Source organism: Equus quagga, chromosome 3 (assembly GCF_021613505.1).
Source record: "Equus quagga isolate Etosha38 chromosome 3, UCLA_HA_Equagga_1.0, whole genome shotgun sequence".
NCBI lineage: Eukaryota > Metazoa > Chordata > Mammalia > Perissodactyla > Equidae > Equus > Equus quagga.
In genome coordinates, this window is record NC_060269.1 from 91,433,053 (window position 1) to 91,458,410 (window position 25,358).

At 38.3% G+C, this 25,358-nt stretch overlaps 1 long non-coding RNA gene across 1 annotated transcript; it reads right to left on the minus strand.

Moving 5' to 3' along the window:
- Positions 1 to 32: 32 nt before the first annotated feature.
- Positions 33 to 25,119, minus strand: LOC124237361 (uncharacterized). The gene is made up of 5 exons (XR_006887987.1): positions 24,526 to 25,119; positions 8,683 to 8,836; positions 5,328 to 5,420; positions 3,739 to 3,900; positions 33 to 71 (listed from the first exon to the last, which is right to left on the minus strand). It is a non-coding gene; the product is annotated as an uncharacterized LOC124237361 (long non-coding RNA).
- Between the last annotated feature and the right edge of the window lie 239 nt (positions 25,120 to 25,358).

A 25,358-nucleotide genomic window follows, 5' to 3' on the forward strand; every position in this document is an offset into this window, starting at 1 on the left:
AATAAGGAAATTACTTACATTCACGGGGTGATCGTGGCAGTCTGTCAGGTAGCGTTTGAGAGGATGTCAAGCTGAAAAGAAGAAAGCAGAGAAAAAAAGAAGGTGGCAGGAAACAACATTGGGGGAGGGTCCTTTTTTTTTTTAATAAATTGTCTAGAGATATTTTATTTGCCTTTGATTTCTAGAGCTAAACTCCAGACACAGCAGTCCTAGGTCAAGAAATAAACAAGAAGTTGTTTCCTATTTCTGGAGCCTTAACTATAAGAGCTGTGTGACTGGAGCCTTTTGTTTTTGACACATGACAATTCAAGTTCTAGGCAGCAGGAGCCAGTTCCCTGGTCGTCAGGGAACACACACGGTTTTCTATACGTTATATATTTCACTCAAAATCTACTTACTACCTACTAGGTGCCAGGCGTGGTAAATAACCCAATGACTAAATGTACACAAGAAATATATTTTAAAACACACTCTTTAAATTCTGGAGAGGAAAAGGCATCCTCTTTGCTGCGTGGTTTTAAGATTAAGAATCTGAACTCAGTAGAATCCCCCCGTGGAACTAACAGCACCTGCCTGTCTCCTTTGCCTGTGTAGTGAGGAGACTTGGTGACGGAGCTTCTGGAGAAAGAGGCTCGGAGGCAATCTGGCCTTTACAAGCTTCTCTCAGTTCCGGATTTGCCATGGCAATTCTATTTATTGCCTCTTTATGCCCATAAAGCTGTATTCCTGTCTCGTTTCTTTACTAGTCTCTATACCCGCGGCCCCATCCCTCCAGTGTGTGAATGTGTGTGTGCTTGGAAGACGAGGGGGCACAAATACTGTTGTCATTGGTCAATACTCAGATACAGTGGTCTAATTACAAGTGAAAAATGCGCACATAGTTACAAAACTTACGTTCTAAATGAAAGGCTGGGCCACTCAGAATCACCCTGGAAACATGAGACACCTTCAATGTTTATCCCCGGTGATGAGAAAAGCACCATTGCATTTAAAGGGAACGTGGCATTTCCATTCATAGTTAATGGTGACTTTTTAGGGCTGTCTACACTTAATGTCTCATATCTGCTATTGTAACCTAGCTCTCTTTAATATTTTAGAATTTCTCCCAGAAGGAATAGAAGAGAGGAAGTTAGGCACATTTGTGAGTTGCTTTTAGACTACTTGAGGAAAAGTAAATACTTTACTGACGGAAACTGCAGGGCTAGAGGTGCCCGGGAGTCCAGGAATCAAGGGCAGGGAAATCTTCCCAGAGTACCTGAGTCAACTAAACTCCTGAAAGATGCTGCTGCAGGGACTGGACCCTGTGGGGACCAAATCAGCTGGGTGGTAATGGGGGGTGAAAGCTCAAGTCCAGACTCAGCCTGGACGGAGATGGCCCTGGTGATGCCCGTGGGCCCTGCTCCCCACTGCCCTTCCTATGCTACCCAGTCCCTCTCCCCACCCCCAGATGAAGGTGTGGAGTTTGGATTCTGGATAAGAATGTGCTCGTGTCCACATCAGCTCAGCTCCCACGAGCACCCCGCCTCCCTGCTGACCTGGCTGTGCACTCACGGATTTCCAGGATGTGGACGTCCAGGGAGTTGGAAACTCACCATGGACGAGGCTCCTGGCCCTTTGAAGTGCCCTCTGAACCTTTCAAGTGCTCTCCCCAAGGGGGCATAAGCAAACCTTTCTCCGAAAAATGTGGTATTACTTAACCCATCCCCAAAGGGATGCTTCCAGGGACACCTCATGTTTCAGGAAAGAGTAAATAATGTTTCTATCACCTTAACCGACAGCTTTCTCTATTTTCCTTGCTAAGCTGAGGCAGAGAGCAATCAGGCTGGAAGCTCTCTGCGATCCATGTATTAGCTCTGAAACATCTTTCCTCCTTAGCGCTACGGGTTCTCTATGCTCACCCCTAAGCCTTACACACCCAAGTAAAGTCAGTCTAGCACTTTCTTCTATATGCTGCAATGTTAAGCTCTGGGTAAAGGAACATGTCAATCAATCAGTCTATCGATCCAGGACTAATGCTGAAAGAAATACTTAAAAACACAGAAAAGCATGCTATCAGCAGTCATAAGCAGTATCATGACAAAATCCTGGGGGTGTCAGAAGAACATTAACAAAACATTAGGCTTTCTGTATGCACGTATTTTCTCATTTGCTTACTTACAATATACTGCTTATTTTACTGAAGCACTCTACTTTTCGAAAACTAAAATCCATAGCATTTTCAAAATATTTTCTTTTTCTCCCTTGTCCTTTCTACTTTTATGATTGCTATTATTCTAAATCTTTGTTTCTTTTATCCTGTTCTCTAATTGGTTACTGGTCAAGGCATAATGAGAAAAATAAAAATATCAAGGCCAGTAACTACCATTAATTAAGTACTTACTAAGCGCTGGGATAAGCTCTTTGTATTATCTCACTAAGACTTTAGGACAATCCACTACCCCTACTTTACAGGTGAGGACTGAAGTTTAGAAATGTTAAACAACTCAAGGTCTCTTGTTTTGTAATCTCAGGTTAAAGGTCACTTCCCCAGGGACTGCCCTCAGCTAGGACACATACCCCTCTTTAAATGTTCTTATAACATCTTGTACCTTTCCTTCATACTTCTTATGAGAGTTTCTAATTTTACATTTGTGTAATTATTTGATATAAGTATTTCTCCCTACTAGACTGAGTTCTAGGGTAGCAGAAACGATGTCTATTTTTGCTATTACTGAGCTTGATACAGAGTAGGATTATAATACATATTAAATGGATGACTATTGGAATGACTGACTTAATGAATAAATAAGTCCTTATCTATCCAACTCCAAAATTTGAGAGTTTAGTCGAGGCAGTAAGATCGCTTTCTAAATGAAGTCCTAGGTGATAGAACATGTGAAGTGTTATGTCATAGGCAACATTGAGTAGTGGTAGCTGAACTGCCTGGGTTTGAACCCCAGCTCCACCATTCTTTAGCTGTTTGATTTTGGACAAGTTACTTAACCTGTGCCTCAATCTCCTCATTTGCAAAATGGAGATAATAATAGACCTCACTTTGTACAGTTACAGGGATTAAATGAACGTGTAATCTCTCAGATCAGTACATGGTACTTAGAAAGTTCTGTATATGTATTAGATATTATCATTATTCAGGAACTTACTTAGTCCAGAGAAATAACATATCTCTGGATGTTTTCATTTAAAGACTCTGTTGGGGAGGAAAAATTTATCCTCTATCCTTCTAAGTTCTTCTGGCTGGTCTAAGAGTTAAATAGACATGAGACAGATTAACAGGAGGAAAACTAACAGAAATTTAATAGCATGTATACCTCCTGCCTACATGGGAGAGACCCAGGAAAACTGAGTAACTCACCCAAATGGCTGAAGACATCACCTTAAATACCTTCTTCAGCTAAAGACAAAAGAAGATGTTGGGGATGGGTGCAGTTATGGGCAGTCACCAGGAAAAGCTCAGGAAACAAGGGTGAGGTATGCAAATTTCAGTCATTGCCTTCTCTATTGATAAGAGTTTCTAGAGACGGAGTCATCCCCCTCTTTGTGGTAAAGCAAAGTATATACACTTACAAACCAAGATTTCCCTTACAAATGTAAATAAATGTCTTTTACCAAGGGTAACTTCTACTTGGTTTTCCTAGCTTCTCCCATGTTGGCTGTTTCTTAAAAATAACCAGGTAAAATAATTTTTATGCCAAAAAGCCATATTTTGGGGTGATAGATTATGTTCCCCTACAGTCCTACCTTTGAAACTTCCCCCAAGAAGTTTCACAGTCCAGAAGCTAAGGTGATAGATTGCTCCATGTCATTGAAATAGTCACTCAGTCCTGAGAATAGGTCAGTTCAGTTAAACAGTTGTGTCTCATTTCAGGAGGTGGTGATGCAGCTGAATTCCCAAAGTTAGGCCTGTATTGTGGAGAAATCAGGTATTTAATAAGAGGCATTCCTATAGAAGCAAAAGAAAAACAAATGTTAATGATTGGAGGAGACTATAAACCAGTTTCTGAGCCCAAGAGGCAGCCAGTCAAGAAGATTTCTAGATTTCAAGGTCAAGCCATCTTTTTGCAGACTGAAAGGTCTCTGATGATGTCCTTGGGTGTTCAGGTAAACTTTCTGAGTGCCCCACACAGCAACAGGCATGAAGCAAACTGTCTAAACGTGAGCTATTGTGACAGTTTCTCTGAAGTTTATATCAAGTTGTTCATATTCAGTTTGCAGGGCTGCGGGGGGAAAGGCAGCTTTAATTCTCAATGATTCCAAGTCAAAAGAATGGGAGAAAATTAGAAATGTTAGTCTGGAGATGTGTAGCTAAAAGAAATTCAGGATCCAGTCCAGTTTACAGGCAGAAAATAAAACCTTACAAAGCAAAGAATGGCACTAGAATCTAATACCCACAAACATTACTGAAACATAATTTTTCTCTCTAAAACTATTCCCATTTTTACCAAAGATAGCCAAATTAAGACTAATTTGTCTGCAAAATAAGTCTAGTCTCATTATAATTGGCTTAGTTATTTACATAAGTGCAGCAAAAATAGTGATTGATCATATAGGATCTTTTAATCTGCTTTGCTGGAACTTTTCATAAGGATTCTTCCGAGTGAACTTTTAAAGACCTCTCGAGGCCAGGAAAGCCAAGCTAAGGGCTTGTCATCAGATTCTGCCTGCAATAGCTATAGATTTGGGCAAATTTCTCTCTTCTTAAGGTCCCCCAAATATCTTGAGTTTCCTGTACTTGCCAGGAAATGACCTTCTTTTCTCACCTAGTAAGATTGCTGGGAGCTCTGTAAGCAAGGTACCAGGCTGGTTTTTTTTCAAGGGGCTTTATTGATTCCATAAAGTCAATCTTAGTTGCTTAAAGCTGTCTGATCATATCTGAGTCTATGTATGTCTCTCTCAAGGATGGCATTCCAGTTGAAGCCTTGGTAATATAACAGTGTTTCCAATTGTGTCCTGTTACAAGGAAAACAGATTCTTATTGAACTTATGCAAATAATTATATTGCCATGAAAATTCAGGAATCCTCACTGGGGGTTTCTGAATTCTAGAGAAGTCAGGTAGGGAAAATAAGATCAATATTTCAATTCTGCTTACAAAGGTATAATTTACCAAGTTGCTGTAAGTCATACCTAGCTAAAGAGAAAAGTTTTTCCTTATATCTGGAAAACAAGAAATTAAAGAACCAGTAACATTTCAAACAGAAGTCATAAAAATTATAATCATCTTCATTAGTTTATTTAGTCCCATGTAATTGTTTCTTGTTGATCTTGCTCTTTTGTTAGCAGTTTTATGTAAGCCATCAGTTTCTCCATTAGAATTCTGTAAATTCTTACCTAGTTCAATGGTGTGATCTGAAAGTTTATCAGAAACCTGTATTCTGGAGTACAAGGTGTCAGAGTTCTTTCCATGAGATTCCATGAATCTCTCTGAAGAGGAAACATATTTGCAAAAGCATCAGAGTAAAACAATAACTCTCTGTAGATGACAAAGACTTAAAATGCCCATGGTTAAAGGTCAGATAAGAGTTAATTATAATGCAATAATGAAATTTGGTTATTTCTGTGGCACACAACATTAAGATAATAACTGGAATTACAAATGGTGACATTATACCAGAACATATCAGATTTTAGGAATTTTGTACTATTTCTAGAACATTTATATTAACATCCACACAAAAAATCTAATAAGGTTTAGCATTACTTCTTATTTGACAATATTTCCCATATAATTTAACATATCAAATACTCTTAATTAGTTAAACATCTCCCTTTTTATAAGGAGTATCCTTTTAAATGTTCCAGGGGTCCTCTGGAAAATTTCAAAGTTGGTTGAGGTCAAAAGGACTTCACTTAAAATTTGATTTGGGGAAATTTGTCAAAGATATCAAAAGATTTGGACACTTGGTCACATAGGATCGTAGGTCACTATGAAACAATGCTTAATTATCTATTTGACCAAAGTGATGATAAAGATTTCAAAGGCAAATACAGAAGGCTACATAGCTGTGAGCAAAACCAACCAAGGACCTGATAAAGCACTGAAAATTATTTTGATTAAACACAGAATTTTTTTTTTTTAGGAAGACTAAAGGTAAACAAAACTTTTCATAATACCTTATTAAGAGCAGACCAATAGTCCAAGCAAACATTGTCCTTTCATCAGATGAAAGAAAATTAAGTTTTTGTTTTATATAAGTATACTATTGATATTAAAGTTTAATCTTAAAAACTCTTGTAATTAATTCAATTTTTAGCCAACTTGACCCTACAAGATTCTCTCTTTATTTCTCTCTCTCCTTAACTTCAATGTCCATAGTTTGTCCTTCATTTTCTTTGTTTCCAGTTTTATTTTAGGACAAAATCATTTTCAATTCCCTCAACAAAATGTATTCCCATACCTCACACTTTTTCTAATCTAAAAACACAACTTACTTTCCTTGCATACAGAGCTGTTTCTCTAATTATTTATAGTAGCTTTAATTACATATATTAATTAGAATTCTTAACCCTTAGAAGCCTTAATTTCTAGTGAAAAGTAAGAGGTAAGCAATTGTGGTCTGTCTTTTATATTAGCATTCTATGACTTGGCAAATTTTATAAATATCTTTTATAATTTTTAGAAACATGTTTTACAGCATGGCATAAAACATGTTTACCAACAGACCTAAATATCTTTAGTTCCTCTGTAATAAGAGATCTTATAAAAGTAAATAAACTGAGATTTATTTAGCAGTTAATGTTTCCGTATTTGATTTTATTTGGAAATGATCTAGACATGCAATGAATTCCCATCCTTTAACTCAGCTTAGCAAAACTCTTAAGGTTTCAAGTTACCCAAAAGATTTTGGAAGCTATTTTTAAGTACACATGCTAAAATTTTATCTGTAAACTATTATCTCACTTACATCTATCTAAATCATTTGCTTCTACAATTATGTTTAGATTACCCACAAAAACTTCATGAGACATTAGCCAAAATCAGCTGTCATTCTAAATTTTTGTTTTGCTGACAAATTTTGCAACAGAGATAGCATGAATTTGACTAGTAAAGCCTAAAAGAATAAACATTTTTTATCTGCATGATATCCAATTTTGATAACTCTAAAGACATATCTGTTTTAATTAAGTCAATGAACTTAAACTAGCTTTAATACCTAATATTTTCCCAGATCCCATGAACGTGAAATTCATTTGGGTTAGTTTCTGTTATATTCTGAGAACTTAGAATGCCCAATCCTTAATTTATATAAGTGCTTGTTTGTTTTAAAGCCAATTGAATGGAGCTCTTTACAAATTAATTTTGGCAATACCATGCAGAGGTAAAAAAAATATATATATATTACACATCTACAACATACATATGTAGACACATACAGACAGACACAGACAGAGACCTTATAGTTCCTAATATTTGTAGAGAAGTCACTTAAGATTTTTCATTTGCTCAGTTTCCAAATATCTCTCATTTTTGTTGTGGTTTGGTTTTGTTTTTAGGAAGATTAGCCCTGAGCTGACATCTGCTACCAATCCTCCTCTTTTTGCTGAGGAACAGTGGCCCTGAGCTAACATCTGTGCCCATCTTCCTCTACTTTATATGTGGGATGCCTGCCACAGCATGGCTTGCTGAGCAGTGCCATGTCTGCACCTGGGATCCGAACTGGCAAACCCTGGGCTGCCAAAGTGGAACATGTGCATTTAACTGCTGTGCCACCGGGGTGGCCCCAAAATATCTCCCCTTTATTTCCCCCTTCTGATGAGGAACTTCTCCCTAAAGTTTGCATTTCAAAGAATGGCTCTTAATTCCTAGAGAAGATGGGGGTAGAAAATCTACAACATAAAGGCATAGAAAAAGTATTCAAGTCTTCTCCAAGATGGAGTTTTTGGGGCAGTTTTGCCTATTATCAGACATCTAGGGCCATTTAAAATTTTAAGTGCAGGACAATTTGGTTTCTAACATACCAGTATCTATAAGCAATCTGAGATGAATAAGGGAGGTTTGGGGGATGGTAAAGATAGGTGAGCTTTTGAGTTGCTTCTAGAGCCATATTTCTGGTTTTGTAGAAATTGGCAAGACAGACAGGTGTTTTCAATTCCTCAAAGAATTGTGTTGTAGCCTGAATAGCAAGAGATGGACCTGCCCATCCAATTAAACTTGCTTCTTTATATCAGAGAGATTTCCAACTAAGATGGAAATCAAAAGATTTCTATGTTCCAGAACTTCAGGTAAATTACTTAGATTGAGAGCTCTCTAAAATTTTTTTCAATTTAGAAGTTTTTCCAATTAAGAAGATCCATCATCTTGCTATTGACGAGTAGGATCTATTAATTTCAGTGAAAGAAATTGACCCAAAAGAAAAACTTCATCTGATTTTTACATAGGGGCTCAAACAACAGGCTCATAGGGCCTATGCCTGCATTCTTACCCTCTGGTTTTTCCTCCTTTTGACAAATGACACAACAGATAGAGACAAACAGAAACACTGACCATCTCTGAGAGGGGAAGGATCAATAAAAACTGAGAGTACTCTTTACCAAAGTTGCTAGACCCCAAAACTTAGTTCCACAAATATTTCCTCCTGCTAATCTAAATTTAGAAAAGAAAAAAAAAAAAAAAAAACCTCACCACTCTTGCTTCCATTGGACCCTGCAGGCAGAGATCTGGGAAAATGATGTGATAAGAACTTACCTTCTGCCAGCTTTTGTCATATGTCCCAGGATCTCTCAGAGGCAGCAGTCCCAGAGCAAGCAGAGTGCCAGCCTGTAAAGTTGGTCCTGCTGACTCTACCAACTGTTGGGGAGGAAAATTTTCTCTTCTCCCCTTCAAAGTTCTTCTGGCTGGTCTGAGAATTAAATTGACATGAGATAAATTAACAGGAGAAAAACTAACAGAAGTTTAATAACATGTACACCTCCTGTGTACGTGGGAGAGATCCAGGAAAACTGAGTAACTTGCCCAAATGGCTGAAGACACCACCTTAAATACCATCTTCAGCTAAAGAGAAAAGAAGACATTGGGGGTGAGGGGAGTCAGTTGGGGGGGGGGGGGGTGTTTACCAGGAAAAGCACAGTAAACAGGGGTATGGTTGTTATGTAGATTTCAGTCATTGCCTTCTCCATTGATAAGAGTTTCTAGAGATTGAGTCATCCCCCTTTTCCTGATACAGTGAGGGAGACACCCTTATAAATGGAGATTTCCTTTACAAATGTAAATGTCTTTTATAAATGGTAACTTCTACTTGGTTTTCAGAGCTTCTCCCATGTCTGCTGTTTCTTAAACATGACCAGCCTAAAATGGTCCTTATGCCAAGGAGACATATTTTGAGGTGACAAATTCTGCTCCCCTACAACTCCTATGTGATAGTATTTATTCATTGACTCAAACTCCCTGTTGTGGTCCTTCTTAGAGGAGGATCCTAAAAGTGTTCATCTTAAAGAAGTGGCCCCAGATTTTTCACTCTCAAACAGAAAACACCCAACATGAGTCCATCTTGAGATATTTACTAATCTTTCATCCTACAAGTTCAGAAAGTACATATTTAGTGAACATAAATTATTTTTAAATTTTGAACATGTATTATAAATATTCTTTAAAAAATATCTAATATGCTCCCATTGGGCCCACATTCTCTAGAATCTTTATCAATAATTGTGAAATGAGGCAGAGCAATCAGGGGCCTGACTCAGGGTCCACAGTCCCAGATTTCATCACAGCCCTGCAACCTATTAGCTGTCCGGTCTTGCATCGTCTGTTAACTGCTTCTTGTCTTGTTTTCTCAACTAGAAAATGTTGATGACATTAATTAGATTGTTGTGATAGTTAAATGAGATACAGTTCTAAAGACCCTGGTCAGTCAGAAATGCTTAATAAACATTAGTTTTCTATTACCCCTTCCCTCTTATTTTCCTTTTTATGACCATCCCAACCAGGATTTGACCAATACTCTGCTGTGCCTTTGTACTTTCTCTGATCACTTCTCCAGTGTTTCTCCAGCCATCCTACGACCAGGGTCATTGTCACGTGGCCCTTTTGTTTCATCACATTTTCTATGTGCTCTTAAAGCTTAAAGTAATAAAAGTATAGTAGTAGAAAAATGAGACATTAAACCAAAACACCTGGATGGGAATTTGTCTCCAGTTCTGCCTCTGAATGGCTACCTGATTTTCAGCAAGTTATTTAACCTATCTAGGTTTCCTTTAGCTCATCTGTAAAAATGAGACTAAGTCTCCATGAAGCATATTCTGGAATTATTTTTTCCTTCCTCTGCCCTGTTTATATCTGTCATAATAACAGTAACAATGGTATTATTTTCAATGTACACTTTCCAAAGTCTTTCATATTTACTGTATTATTTGGTCACCATATCAGAGTTCTGAAGTATTCCAGTTGGGTACTATCATCCCATTTCAAGATAAGGAAATTGAGAGAGGACAGGGAGAAGATATATGACTTGGCGAGGTCACAGACGCCCTAGAACACAGATATATTTTACTGTGATATGTCAGACTTTTATGGTACCCCTGTTGTGTGTGTTGCACCAGGCAAAGTGCTAGTGATAGAGCAACGGTCTCCTACCTCTTTGTAATATAATTCACACACAAAGATAACCGATAACTGAAAGGAATAGATGCTAAGAGCCAAGTGACTACACTGCAATTTCTTTTCATCTCATTGATTTGCCTGTGAAGAAAGAATCCCTTCTTTTGTTTTGATAGAATTCCCCTATCTCTTTGCGAGTCCACTCTTGTGGAGTCCATGGAGAGCTCCCTGGGAGAAAAAGACTAATTTTACTTTGACATCATTACTCGAATTTTATATAAGCACTAGCCTTTCAAGGGCTATCTTTCAACAATGGTCTGTTTGGACTTTAAATAGTGCGTGTTTTAATGTATGCTAAAACTTTGAAATTCTGTAGAACAACAAAAATCAAGATTGGAAATTATCTTGATAAGTTTTCTTCTGAGTTTTTCCCTGAGTCCATGTTTTAGATCTGGGTGTACGAGAAGTATGCAGAGTTTCAGTTTCATTTTTAGTGAAATTGAGAAGTAACAGAATTTACTCTGAAACTCCACAAAAAGAAGACTGTAAGAATATCTGGGATACTTTCTATTTTTAACAAGAATACATTTTTGGGTCAGCCCTGCTGGCCTAGTGGTTAAATTTGGTGCACTCTGCTTCAGTGGCCCGGGTTGGTTCCCAGGTGCAGACCTACACCACTTGTGAGTGGCCATGCTGTCACGGCAGCTCACATACAAAACAGAGGAAGACTGGCCACAGATGTTAGCTCAAGAGAGTCTTCCTCAGGAAGAAAAAAAAAAAATTCCTAGGACGTTTGATAGGGCTTTTAGGAATATTTAAATTTTTGAATATGTCATATATTTACACAATTCAAACATGATAAAGTGTGAGAAGGTGTCTTGTGAAAAGTGTCCTTCCTGTCTGTTTATCTCACTGTCGTCTACCTACCTAGTTCCCATCTGCTCCCTCGAATAGCTAACCACTTTTCAGTTCCGTGTTTATCTGCCCAAAGATTTTTCCTTTTTTGAGGAAGATTAGCCCTGAGCTAACTACTGCCAATCCTCCTCTTTTTGCTGAGGAAGACTGGCCCTGAGCTAACATCCATGCTTATCTTCCTCTACTTTATATGTGGGACGCCTACCACAGCATGGCTTTTGCCAAGTGGTGCTATGTCCGAACCCGGGATCTGAACCAGCAACCCCGGGCCGCCAAAGTGGGATGTATGCACTTAACCGCTGCGCCACCGGGCCGGCCCCTGCCTAAGGATTTTTTTATGTAAAAAATAATACAGTACAAATATATATTCCTTCTTGTTTCCTTCTTTTATATACATTATAGGACACACTACATAACAATCTGTACCTTGTTTCACTAAACACGAAACACTATAAGCATTCCATATCAATACACAGTTTCTTTATTTTGCATTATACTTGCAAAGTGTTTGATTCTGGAATGTATCAAAACTTATTTATCCAGTTCTCTAATCATGGACGGTTAGTTGCTTCCAATCCTTTAGCTGAGGAAATGAATAACTTTGTCATGTGTTATTTTGCATAATGAGTAGAGTGTATCCATAGGATAATTTTCCTTAGCTGGTATTGGTGGATCAAAAAGTATGTGCATATGTAATCCTTCACAACAGATTTTTGCTAATCTGATATAGTTAAAGAAAAAGATATATCAGTACAGTTTTAATATACATTTTTGTTAATATGAGTCAGACTGAGCATTTTCATCTGTGTAAAAGCCTTCTCAGATGCAAACTGTGTTCATATCCTTTGCTGATTTTCTCTTGAGTTGTTGATGATTTTCATTCAGTAGAAGTCCAATAAATAAGCGTATACTCACTATTTCTAAGTTTGCTATGGTATAGGCTTCTTTTTTAGGAGAAGGTGGCCATTCTTATCTCCTTTGTATTTCAAGCTACAGATGATTAGTTTTGCAAGGCCTAACAAACCATGCATCTTTTTATTCTGTTTTTAATATTTGGCCAAAGTTGAATTTGAACTAATAGAAGCGTAACTATACCCAAAGTTCCTCTCTTTCTATTGCACTCCACATGGTTGAAATTTGCTAAGTATATTTGAAAGAAACAACAATTACAACTAAGACAAATGCCCAGTCTTTCTTCCTCTGTAAGTAATTTTAGTAATTTCGCCAGTCCTTAGGATAAGAACTGGTAATGTGAAAAGAAAAAACAATGGAATTGTCTGCAGCAGAATGAAGCTAACACAGTAAACTCTGTTTTCTCTGTCTGCTTTGTTTTCCTCTTTTAGAAGTTTGATTCTATTTCAATTGATACGTAGTTTTCAGAAATTTGGAAAATAGTGACATATTCTGACTTCTCTAAACATACTATAAAATTCACCTATTGGTTTCATAGTACACCATTTAGAAAAAAAGAAAAAGCTAGAGTATGAAAGGAGGATCATTGCCTATATGCTGAATATTAATTAATTGATTCAGCATGTATTATTGAGCAGTAATTATGAACCAGGCATTCCACTGAACTCTGAGAGTACGTACTAGTAAGTGAGAAAGGTGCACCCTTGCCTTCTCAGAGCCTGTTCTAAACCAGCCCCTCTTTACCCTGATTACAATGAGAATTGCCTAGAGAAGCTTTACAAAAATATCAGCGCCTGGGCCTGAGGCAAGAAACTCTAGGGGTGCAACTCAGGAACAAATTTTTTTAAAACTCCCCAGATGATTCTGTGTGAAGCCAGAGCTGAAAACCACTGGTCTTGCCATATCCCCAAGATAGCTCCAAAACCACAAAATATTTTGAAGAGGAAGTGGTCATGGAACTTTTGATATGATGTAATATGAACTACGTAGCATCAACTTTGAAGCATTCTTGCCACAATGTTTAACTTAAGAGCAATAAAGCCTTAAAACCTGCATTTCAATTTAGAGATAACTTAGAGGATAAAAGAGCAAGTTAAATGGCACCCCGAGGAAAAATATCAGACAAATCCAGAAACTGGTATTTTCTCTGAGACAAATGGTCTGGTTTCTTGAAAAAAGGCAATGACAAGAAAAGAAGAGAAGGCCTAAGAGTGGGATGGGGACTGATGGAGATTAAAAGAGAATAAAGAAACAACCACCAAATATAACACATTAACCTTGATTACATCCTGGTTCAAAAAATCCTTAGGAATAATTTTGGGGGACAATTTAAGAAATTTAAATTCTTAAATACATACTAGAAATTAGATATTAGTTAATATTTGTTGATTTTTCTTAGGTCCTTAGATATATCAGTATCTATGTACAAGAATGTCTTTATTTTTAGGAGATGCATGCTAAGTATTTAAGGGTGTCAGCAATTTCAAATGGTTCTTCAACAACACAAAATGATATCACACATATACATAAGCAAATATAGTTGGATTTTTTTAAGGAGTTTGGAAAAGGCTGAGGTATTAAAGATGAAAGAGGCTTCTGAATAATGATGATAATTATATTTAATTAACTACCATTTATTGAGTTCTATGTTCCAGATACTATACTAATGACGTTATATGTATATTATTTAATTTTTGAAACAAACATTATTATTTTAACTTTACAAATGAGAAAACTGACGTTCATGATGATTACACAACTTATTCAGTTTCACACTGAGCCAGAATTTGAACCAAGTTCTTCCTGTTTCCCTTGTGGGAGATCTTAGTCACTATGCAGCATTGCCCTGCCCCCAAACTGCACCGTAACCACTTAGGTGGTAATGGAAAGCACATGAGCTTTGGCTGCACTTCAATTACAACACTTACTACAATGCAAATCCATCTAATGTTTACGTGTCTGTTCTATAGACTGTGTCCTCCTTGTCATGCCGAGACCATAGACTTTGGAATCAAGCCCACCTGGATCCAAATGTGGGCTCTGTATTTATTAGACGTTTATTCTTAGGCTAATCTCTAATCTCTGAATTTAATGGGACAGGAAATGGCAAGAGAAAGTAAGGGGAAATTTGGTGGGGAGGAAACAAGAGGATATAGCTGTTAACTCCATGTAGGCAACAAGCTTAAGTAAAGAGGCAAAGAGGGCTGTGAGGTCTCAAGCCTGAGTGACCAGGAGAATAAAGTTACTGTGATCAGAAATGGGGAAGTATAAGGGTGAGCTGTTTCAGGGGAGGTGAGAAATTTCCTAATGCAAAAGTGGAATTTCTTACACCTCTGCCTTCTCTTAATTCATAACCCCACAACCCACCGTTAGAGGCAGGTCATCATAAAGCTGATGACTTGAAACTATGAGGTATATCTCTCCTCAACTAGGTAGCAGAGCACCTAACATCTTATGAGCCAATACATGGGCACAGAGCAAAGGAAAGGGCTTCAAAAACTCTCTTGGATCCAGTGGGCACAGACTGGCTCAAAATAGCCCTGGGCCTGAAGCTTATGGGTATTCCATGGCCCATAGGATCTATACCTTTATGGACAGGCTAATTGAAAAAAGGGGAATAATTCAGGGAAAGTGATTTTCACAGAGCTACATAGTAGATCAAAAGGTAGCAATATTTTCACCCATTTATTCAATGGATACTGAACACCTACTATATACCAAGTATCGTTGTTGGCATGGAGTTATAGATAAGGTCTTTGCTTGCATATGCTTTTTATTCAAATTATTCTATTAGAATTTTTATTCTAAATCTATTTCTAAGTCAAGTATATAAATGGATAAATAAGATAATTTTAGAGAGTGATAATATTCTTCTAAGGTTTTCTTAAAGTGCATCTTCATTCTTAGAAATGACTTAGAACTAACCTGTCCTGGCAATACTCATGACTAACTCTTGTCCTTCAGGTCTTACTTTAAGAGGAGCCTTTCGTGACCCTCCCTCCACATCTGTTCTCCATCCCAGTAATGATCACCATCTATAATGATTGGTTGTTTATTTATTTCCTTGTTTAATGCCTGTCTTGCTCACCTGGATGGTAGCCTCATAACAGCAGGCACCTTGTCTATTTTGTTTTCATTGGGTTCCCGCTGCCTTTTGCAGGACCTAGCCCATGGAAGGTTCTCAGTAAATATCTGTGGAATTAGGGTGACCAACCATCCCAATTTGCCTAGAGCTGAGAGTTTGCCCAAGATATAGGGCTTTCAGTGCTAAAACCAGGACAGTCCTGGGCAAATCAAGACAATTGGTCACCCCATATGGAATGCATATCTATTGGATAAGAAATTAGTCCCGCATCTTCCATAATCGAAGTTGAATCTCAAGTCTCATTAAACCAGACCCAGAGCAGAAGTATCACTAGGCCATGGTACATTTAGCTGAAGCCATTGCTTCTGGTTTAGGCAGAGGCTTAGGGAAAGTGAAAGCAGATCCCCAGGGACTCTTTCAAGCATCCAAATCACTATAATAATGCAGCCCTTGAATTCCAGGGAAAGGCTATGCCCATAATCATAAAGTTAGTGGGGCTACATCAAGTCTATTACTTCTGGGCCTCCTCAAGCCTCTTGGCTGGCTGCTGAGCAATCCAGATGGAACCAGTCTAAAAACTAACAATTAAAAACAGTCAATATTGGGCCGGCTCAGTGGCCGAGTGGTTAAGTTTGCACGCTCCGCTACGGTGGCCGGGGGTTCGGAACCTGGGCGCGGACATGGCACAGCTCGCCAGGCCACGTTGAGGCGGCGTCCCACATCCCACAACTAGAAGGACCTGCAACTAAGATATACAACTATGTACAGGGGGGTGGGGTTGGGGAGATAAAAGCAGAAAAGAAAAAAAGATTGGCAACAGTTGTTAGCCCAGGTGCCAATCTTAAAAAAAAAAAAAAATACAGAAAAACAGTCAATACGAAGTAGCATTTGACAGCTAGAAAACACCTCTAAAATCATGTCATCCAATCCCCTCATTTCACAGTTGAGGAAACTAAGAATCTGAGATGTTAACATCTCAAAGGAGAGCAAAGTTTTATAGGATCCTCTTTATTCTGACCAGAGTCCCTTTGAAACCTTGGTCACTGCTCTTACTCTACAAGTGAGAAAATGAGTCCCTTCCATTGTTTACTCTCAACAGGCTGACCTGTTTTGCATTTCCTCCCTCATTTTGTATTCTCTGGAATAAGTTCTGCCAGCCCCTTTTTGCAAGTGACTTATTTCAATATACTGGTTTTTTTCTCCCCAGAAGAACTCCTGTTTGACAGGTTCAAACCTTCCCTCTTCCTTGAAGCATAGGTTGATGACGACAAAATTTGGAGTGAAAAATTTTCACCACTATGTAGTTTGTAGATCTTAAAAAACAAAGAAAGAAAAGAAAACCTAAAAACACCTATAAAAATTTATGAAGGGGCCAGCTTGTTGGCAGAGCGGTTAAGTTCACAGGTTCTGCTTCAGTGGCCTGGGGTTCCCCAGTTTGGATCCCAGGTGTGGACCTAGGCACTACTTGTCAAGCCATGCTGTGGCAAGCGTCCCACATATGAAGTAGAGAAAGATGGGCACGGATGTTAGCTCAGGGTTAATTTTCCTCAAAAAAAAAAAAAAAATATGAAGCCTAATAGACACCTTACTTGTGTCAGGTGAGATGTTCTTGGAGTTAAAGTCATTGTGATATACTTTAAAGGATTGGGTCTGACAATAGATATATGGGTTTTTTCCTCACCAATGGAAAGACACAGACCAAAATTCACATTCGTTTTTATTTTGTTGCATGTTCTGATTCTAAAAATGACAATATGTCTGCCATTAGCATTAATGCAAGAGCAAGGCCAGGCCTAACCAAAATCACATCTAGAGATATTTTCAAAACAGTATGTCCTAGTTCAACTCTTTTGGGAAAAAATACTGTTTGTTGTTAGTTATTTTGGAAGTTAGAAAGTTTGGGTTCACGACAGCCTTTTACAACAGCTGGTGTTTGACTTTTAACTTAGGAAGGCAGAGTATTCAAAAAGAGTTTGTTCTGAGTTCTTAAAAAACAAAACAGAACTTAAGACAAATGTTTTATTTGTCTGTGGAGCTTCATCCAGACTGAGACATTTTGTTTAACTCTTTGTTATGAATTTCTTGCTGCGAGAGGTGTTAAATTCATACCTCCATAGAGAAGGCCTTGGTCTTTCTTAGACTTATTTCCTTCCATGCTTTTTCTTAGGAGATAATCTCTTTAAAATCATTGAACAACAGTCTGGGCCAGAAAATTCCTCTTCTCTTCCAACTGTTTCCAAACTTCACCTCTACAAGCAACAGCCACGTTCTTTCAACCCATTTACTTACCCAAACACATCTCCAAACACACACCTTGACTCTCTCAACAGATCTTAAGTAAATGGACCATTCCACTAATAGGGAGCGATATCAACATAGTCAACCTCCATTTTCCTTCAGTTCGTGACCACTCTTCAGAGACAGCTAATTGGAGACAATTATGTAGATAATTGTAGATTCTAAAATTATCACTAGTTAATTCTAGGCCCTAGAAACATTAATCATATGCTAGTAGTGTTACCCTGTGGGATATTTAACTCTAAAGCAGGTTTCAGTCAAGAATCAAAGCTCTTTTGTGTGTTACCCACAAGACACATCTCTATCTGAGAGGGGATACACACAAGCACATCACAAAGCAGGAGGGGGCTCATTTTGATAAACCATGTGAGATACATAACATTCTTTAACACACTTTTCATGTATTATAATTTTGTATAGTGGGACCAAATAAACTCTGGACTTTTGACTGACAGTTATCCTTTACAAATGTGATTAATCAGTGAGCAGAAAAACATAAAACAATAACTTTACCAGTATATATTACCTTAAAATGTAAGCTTTAAATATAGAAGTTTAAGGTTATGCTGTATAGCTATATGAAAACATCCAATTTTGATTATAAAAATCTTTTGGCTTTTTGAAGAAATTTACAAAGTAAAAAAAAAGTATAGAAACCTGTGTACCCACCCCCCACCAATGATAATCATGAACATTTTGTCATATCTGCTTTATAGCTTTGTTTACGAAAGAAATGAAACAGCACACATAAAGTTGAAGTTCCCTTTGTCTCCCGTCACCAGTCCCGCCTCCACTCCTCCGCAGAGGCAGCCGTTCTCTCTAATTCACTAGTGAAATACAGTTAAATTATATGATCTGCTCCATTTGTTTCTATGCAGAAAATATATTTAGCATTATGTTTTTCCATAGCAATATCTAACTATATTGTACAGAAATGCTGGTTTTTCCAGGGAAATAATGATTATCCATGTGTCAAAATGAATGTTGGGACATTTTACAAAATTAAACTTCACAGAATTATCTAGAAATTATAACAATGCTGTAATATTTTTAAAAGATGATATAGTCTTATTAAAATCAAGTATTTTATTATATGACAGAGAAAATACCTTAGGTATATGTATTCATGATGACAACAGTAAATGCTTATTAAGGAAGCTTTTTTGATCAACTTTTTTTTTGTTGCAGAAGATTCACCCTGAGCTAACATCTGTTGCCAATCTTCCTCTTTTTTTTTTTTCCCCTCCCCAAAGCCCCACTACATAGTTGTATATTCTAGTTGTAAGCCCTTCTAGTTCTTGCATGTGAGACACTGCCACAGCATGGCTACTGACAGACAAGTGCTGGGGTTCCGCACCCGGGAACCAAACCTGGGCCTCCAAAATGGAGTGCACCAAACTTTAACCACTAGGAAATCAGGGCCAGCTCCATAATTTCTTTAATATACTTTATGAAGTCTCATTAATAGTCTAGACCATGGGTACTTTAATCATAAAGCCACCAAGAATTTACTATTTTACTATCTTGAATATTAAATAAGATAAATGGTATGAGCAATATTTAGAGAATTTTAATAAAAGTTATTAGCAACATCTAGAGAATTCTCCTTGATTATTTTATCAAGAAGGATTTTGTAGAGAATATTTGTCATCAATATTTGAAAACAAATTGTACTTCTGTAATGTCAAAGTAGCTTCATAGATTTCACCCCTGTAGGAATAATTAGGAAGTAAAATCATGTAGTTGAAGTCTCTTCAACTTGCGTAACTTTGCTGTTACCTTGTTGGATGGCCTTGGAGAGATCATTTTATCTCTAGGATTCAATTTCCTCATCTCAAAATGCCTTGGTTGGTGGCATGGGGGTGGGGAAAGATGAAAAGAGATGATCGTTACTATTTTTCCCAGCTATAAAATTTTATTATGCTATTATTCATTTTCTCCCTTCTCCCTTCTCACTCAATGTTCTAGGACATAGGTCGGTAATTAGTCAAAACTGAGAGGATCTTCTAGCAAAATAGTCAGACTTAACATTAAAAGGCATAAGAATTTGAAACAGGAAAATGTTTACTTAATTCACTATAAGATCAACTCATTCACAAGAAACCAAACAAAACCTCTAGAAGGAGAAATTAGAAACAGAGAAATATGTTTATATTTATAATTTACCATAAAGATGATATAGAATGAAGAATATTTATCTAAATAAACTTATGTTAAACATAGTTGAGTTTCTACTCAAAACAGTGATACATCATATCAAAATGATGCATGTTTAACGTTATGAAATATTTCTTTGTGCAGAAAAAATGTCACTATGTATTTTAAAATCAATGAAGATGATGAGACTGTCTCATGACCTCATGATCAGGCTAGGTTATATGATTTCTCAATATTAATATCCCTTCTGAGGATATTACAGATAATTACTTTGTAAGAGTAAATAAGAATTGACAAATGAGAGAGATAATAATGCTTAGAAAGGAAAAATAATTTTGCCTTTCAACAGTTCTTGTCTAATATGAAGGAAGATATAGTAATTTTTTGCATCTTCTTAGGGGACTTTGAAAACCTACTATCTGTTGTGGAATTTTCCATGCAGTCATTACACTGTTGTGCACAACTTTCAAGTCTGAGAGAGAAAAAGTGACAGTGATAGAGCATTGCATGGATATGTGGAAGAGACTTCCCCGAAGTTATCTTTTCTAGTCAATTTCCTTCTATTTAGGAGTATCTTCTCAGCAAATTTAAATGAATGATTCTCTATAATATTTTTAGTAATCCCAGGAAAGGAAAATATATGCCTCTGTAATGACCACTGTTAGAAGTGAATGACCCTCACAGACCCAAAGTTCTCCCTAAATGAGATAATGGATGTGAAAGAACATTGTAAAATATAATAAATGTTGAGAATTATTCTTGAGATGATCATTCCAAGGATGACCCTACCATGTGTTTCATCACAAAAAGCCCTTTTAAGTGGCAGGGTTCATTGTATAGTTAGCAAGGGATTGAGGTGACTGGGCAGGGACTCAGGGTCTTGAATGTCTAAATCTTCATGTCCTGCCTTCATCATCCTTCTTTCAGGTTCCAGGGAAATGGTATGTAGAGAGGTCAATGCCAAACACATACGCACTCTTTATTACTGTGAAATTCCACCATGGCTCCCCAGGAAGCTAGGATGGCCCATGGACAGAATTGCTTTTACTCTGGCTAGAAGCAGGAAGAGGGCATGAAACCAAAGCATGCCAAACAACCTCCTTCCCCCTTTCACTCTAGGCTGTCAGATGATGAGGAAAGGGAAGTCAAGGAAAAGCACACTAAAACACAAGGGGAAAGTAAGGGGTTTTCTCTGAGGTCTAGAGCCAGGCTGGTCTAATTGGCCTGTCCAACACCTTGCACAGTAATTCATCTTACCATTGCAGCCAGATGGGCCAGAGAGGCCAGAGAGAAAGGATCACAAGAAATGGAACCCAGATCCCAAGAAATGAGTCCTATGGCACCAAGATATCTTTGTCTTGACTGAGCCATCCCACTATAGGATTTCCTCCTCTGTGAAAGGGTGGAGGTGGCAGTGGAACAGTTATATTTTCTTCCTCTTCCTTTAAATCTATTCTCTGTGCAATAGCAATTACTTTTTTTCTTTTACATAAAATAAATACTTTGGTATCTGTGCAGTACTGTACGTATCATAGGTTTTTGTTTATTTCTTTCCTGTTCAAAAAAATAACTGGGTTTGTGTGTCCCAGAGAAGCCATGACTAGTTCAGAGATGTTATAAGTCAAGTTAATCAGCTGCAATGTTATATTAACATACCTTATTTAGAAACTGTTAAATGATTTTCTCAACATTGCACCTGATCATTCTTCATATTTCTGCTTTTTAAAATTCTTGTAATCTTTTGTCAAAATACATGACAGGCAGTGCACATCATACTTACCAAAAACTGGTTTGTCTTCCTTGGCTTTGAAGGTGAGGAGGCCAAGGCTGCAGTCTAGATGGACTGCCACTAAGCAGTGTGACCAACACCTTTGTTTTCTTTCATTTATAAACTGGGGCTAAGATTCCATATCCCTGGACTATTCATCTCCATATTCCAGAGTGACATTGAGAAAATAAATGAAAGAGAAAATGTGGAATTATTTTGGAGAGTTAGTTGGCCATTTCACGAGGCCCTTTAAGATCCAGAGAGACAGAATTCAATCTTGAAAAAGCCTGCTGTTTCACTTGGGACATCTTTAATGTTCTTCTTATGTTGAAGCTGTGATCCATTTCTTATACTTTTCTCTCTTTAGTCCTATCTGGTATTCTGGAGCCCCACTCCTCTTTGAGATGACAAGTTTTAAATATTTGAAGGCAGATATGCTTTTTGAGATTTTCATTTAAAGTTCAAGTGTTTTAAGAAAATCATAAACCACAAATAATAATTTTAAACTTCTATCTCTGAGCCAAATAATAGACATTGTTTTGCAATGAAAACAACTGGTCTCTAGTTTAATTTAAATATACATATCTACTGGTTTTAGCTGCAATATCTTGGACATGTAAAATGAATCAAATTCATGATAGAAGATTTTTTCAGACATTATTTCATAAATCTTACAGTAAGTAATTAAATCCATTTTATAGTGAAGGAGATGGGAGCATTGGAATCAGAGAGACATGGGTTTAATTCATGGCTTCTCCAGCTGTATGGCTTTGCCTAATTATTTACCTTCCTAAGCATCATTCCTTCATCTCAGAAATGGAGAGAACAGTACCCATCTCTCAGGGTTTTGGTGAGGATAAAAGATAATGTAAGTAAAAAACATAACACAAATATGGTGAAATACTCAACAGGGGGTAAAAGGAGTGAACAATACCAACATATGTCATCAACACATGGATAGATGATTAAAATCAAAAGGTAAAGGGAAAACAGTGAGAAACAGAACAAGACTGATTGCACAATAGCATTTGGGTAAGTGCACTCATGTGGTACTTGCATAAAACAATGCCATCATTGTTCGTGAAGATGGATTGAAAAACTCACACTAACTACAATGTGAAAGAGTAAGTGCCTTTGGGATGGTGAAAACGGGGATTTTAGATGGAAATGAAAGAGACTAAAACAAAAGAAGAGTGTTGGACATGGATCCATCATGGGGATTGCTCTAATTTTGTGCACTTGAGGTCCAAGAAGAAAGGAAAAGAAAATTGCTGTTTGGCACAGGACCTGCCATATAGCGGAAGCTCAATGCAGGTGGCTATTTTTATTACTCAGGTCAGGCTCTACTCAGCAGGGCTCTATCTGCATCAATTCAACTGGTATTCTTGAGCTTCCCAACATTTATGGGGATAAGAATTGAACCAATGGCATCAAAAGACAAGAAAGAAACTGTGAGAAGTAGAGAATGGAAAGAATATCTTTTTATGATAGAGAATAACTGATGCACAATCATTGCAGCTATTATTTATTGAGTGCCTACCATGTGCTAGGAAGTCATCAGTTGGTTCAAACAACATGTATCTAATAAGTGCTTATTATGTGTGAGACACTGCTCTAGACATCAGAAATATAGCAGGAAAACAACTACAATGACAACAACAAACCTGGCTCTTATGGAGTATATATTCTCATGAGGGGAGAGAGGCACTAATGAGTAAAATATATAGTATGTTAAGTGGCAGTAAATCCTGTGGAGGAAACAACCACAAAACGAGGAAGGACCATGTGGAGTGGGGGTGATTGTGATTTTAAATAGGGAGGTCAGGGAAGGTTTCTCTGAGAGAAATTGTTCCAAACCCATTTCATGTATTATCTCATTTAATTGATCTTCTCAACACCCAGTGAAGAAGTTACTTTCATAAACCATGATTGCTATTTTGAGACGGGGAACCTGGGGCCTAGAATCCTTTGGTGCCTTTTCTAAGGTTTGATACTTGGCTAAGTGAGAGAGACAGCCTTAGGGTTTGGGCTACCTAGCTGTGGAGCTGTCCCCATATGTATTACCTCTCATACAGGGAGCTGGAAGGAGCCCTGAGGCATCCACCAGAATGGGGAGCAGAATGTGGTTTGGTAAAGCATTGAATCAATATTATCATAGTATCCATTTTACATTTTGAAAAAGTAAAATAAACATATTTTGTTTTGGTGTAGAAAAACTTCAGAAAGTAGAACTAGGCAAAATCTTCCAGGCTGGAGGGTGTATCCAGAGGTTACAAAGGATATGTGAAATATTTCCATTAAGAAATCCTGATTTAGTCCAACCCTTTTAATTTATTGCTACAGGACCAGGAATTTCAAGACTGTGAATGACTTGCACAACCTCATATGGCTTGTTTGTTACAGAACCAGGATGGAAAACTGAGCTTGAAAGACTAACCAACCAGCACAACCACAACAGCTGGGCTGGGCCGCCCCAGCCTCCGAGCTTTCCCCTGCATGCCTGACCAAGCTGTCTTGGCTGTGAGGCTTTTCTTTTAAACTGCAGAGATAGGGAGAGAGAATTTCTGAGTCAGGCAGACCATTTGCAGAAGAGAAGGAAGGAGTATAATTAGAGGAAAAGAAGTGAGAGGAGGCACGGATGAAGAAAATGAGGGGAGGACTCAGCTAAGAATAGGCAAGGTGAACTTCAGGATCACTATTTCCACCCCAGGAAGGAGCAGGGAGGGAGGGAAGATGCAGCCGGGACAGAAAGGGTTCCTTTATCTCAGTAATCCCAATTATAGTCCTATAGGACAGGTGGGAACAGTGTTGTTTTATATGTGGGAAAACTGAAGCTCAGAAAAGCTGCTTTACTTACTCAAGCTCACATAGTTGGCAAGAGTCTCCTGATGCCTTTTTTTTTCTTTCCTTGGGTCTCTTTCTTCCATTAGTTGTTTCCATCGTTTCTTCCCTCCAGCCCGCTTTTATTTGTACAAGGTGAAGTCGTGAGGTTTTTACCTTTTTTCTAAAATAGTTATCAAGTATCCAGTGACAGAGTATGTGGTTACCGTGACAACCCAGCCTTTACTGAGGACTGGCCTCCTCGCTGTGCCTCCAGAATCGTATTTCACGGCACAGGTTCCCTTCCTTTGTGGATCTTGTAACAGCTTCAATTTCACATTTTGGTGTGTTAACGTTTGTCCTCCGCTAGACTGTAAGCTTCCAAATGGCAGGGACCAGCCTACTTTTGCCTGAAGTGTGCCCCCAGCGTTTTGCACAATGCCTAGCACCCGGGCTCTCCGTAAATATTTGCTGAGCGAACGTTCTTGTGGTTCCTCTCGGCTCTCTTCTGAAAGTTACATGGACAGGACTTTTAGCTCATAATTATGTTAAGAGATACTGTATAAACGAGTTGGGCCGGTATTTACAGGTAGTACACAGGTAAATGAACACACACACACACACACCTGACTGCACAAACAGCCCCAGGCAGGCGCGCTCAGGAGGAAACGCAAGCCGTCGGAGCGAGCCGAACCAGCGCGGGTAAACACCGCCGCGCCGGGCTCGGCCGCGTGGGCGGGCACCCTGGCGACCGCGCCGCGGGAGTCCCGGCCCCCTGGGACGCGTGGGCGGGTCCCTGGCGCTGGAGGCGGCGGCGGGGTGGGCGGTGAGCTGCGCCGTGATTGGCAGGTGCCTGCCGGGGCGGGGCGG